We start from the raw sequence: 1056 nt of genomic DNA on the forward strand, positions 1-1056 counted from the left end.
CCAGTAAGCAGAGTAATCATTAACCAAAAATCGCAAAAGTAAGTAAAAAGTGTGAAATCATTAACCAAAAACTCGAAAATAATCTCCAGAGACTAAGTCCGAAAGGGCAAATGGTTAACCAGTAAGCAGAGTAATCATTAACCAAAAATCGCAAAAGTAAGTAAAAAGTATGAAATCATTAACCAAAAAGCGCAAAAATATGTTAAAAGTGTGAAATCATTAACCAAAAACTCGAAAATAATGTGCAGAGACTAAGTCCGAAAGGGCAAATGGTTAACCAGTAAGCAGAGTAATCATTAACCAAAAAGCGCAAAAATATGTTATAAGTGTGAAATCATTAACCAAAAACTCGAAAATAATGTCCAGAGACTAAGTCCGAAAGGGCAAATGGTTAACCAGTAAGCAGAGTAATCATTAACCAAAAAGCGCAAAAATATGTTAAAAGTGTGAAATCATTAACCAAAAACTCGAAAATAATGTCCAGAGACTAAGTCCGAAAGGGCAAATGGTTAACCAGTAAGCAGAGTAATCATTAACCAAAAAGCGCAAAAATATGTTAAAAGTGTGAAATCATTAACCAAAAACTCGAAAATAATGTCCAGAGACTAAGTCCGAAAGGGCAAATAATTAACCAGTAAGCAGAGTAATCATTAACCAAAAAGCGCAAAAGTAAGTAAAAAGTGTGAAATCATTAACCAAAAAGTCGAAAATAATGCCCAGAGACTAAGTCCGAAAGGGCAAATGGTTAACCAGAAAATCAGTCGAATAATGTCCAGAGACTAAGTCCGAAAGGGCAAATGGTTAACCAGTGGAAGGGCGATCAAGCGGAAAAATTTGCCCCGGTTACCCGGGATGGAGTTCCAGAGGTCCGGCCAGAGTTGTCAAATTCGTCCCGCTGATCGGACGCTTGTCATTCGGGTGGCTGGGGGTTGGCGGGGTATCTGCACAGTAGTAGGAGGTGGCAAGTCGGGACTTGGACGTTTATTCCAAGAGTCCACCCGAGCCTCCAGGTCTGCAGAGACCGACCCTAGCTGCCGCCCAACCGACTTTTAAGCC

This window comes from Heterodontus francisci, unplaced genomic scaffold, assembly GCF_036365525.1.
Source record: "Heterodontus francisci isolate sHetFra1 unplaced genomic scaffold, sHetFra1.hap1 HAP1_SCAFFOLD_1486, whole genome shotgun sequence".
Taxonomy (NCBI): domain Eukaryota; kingdom Metazoa; phylum Chordata; class Chondrichthyes; order Heterodontiformes; family Heterodontidae; genus Heterodontus; species Heterodontus francisci.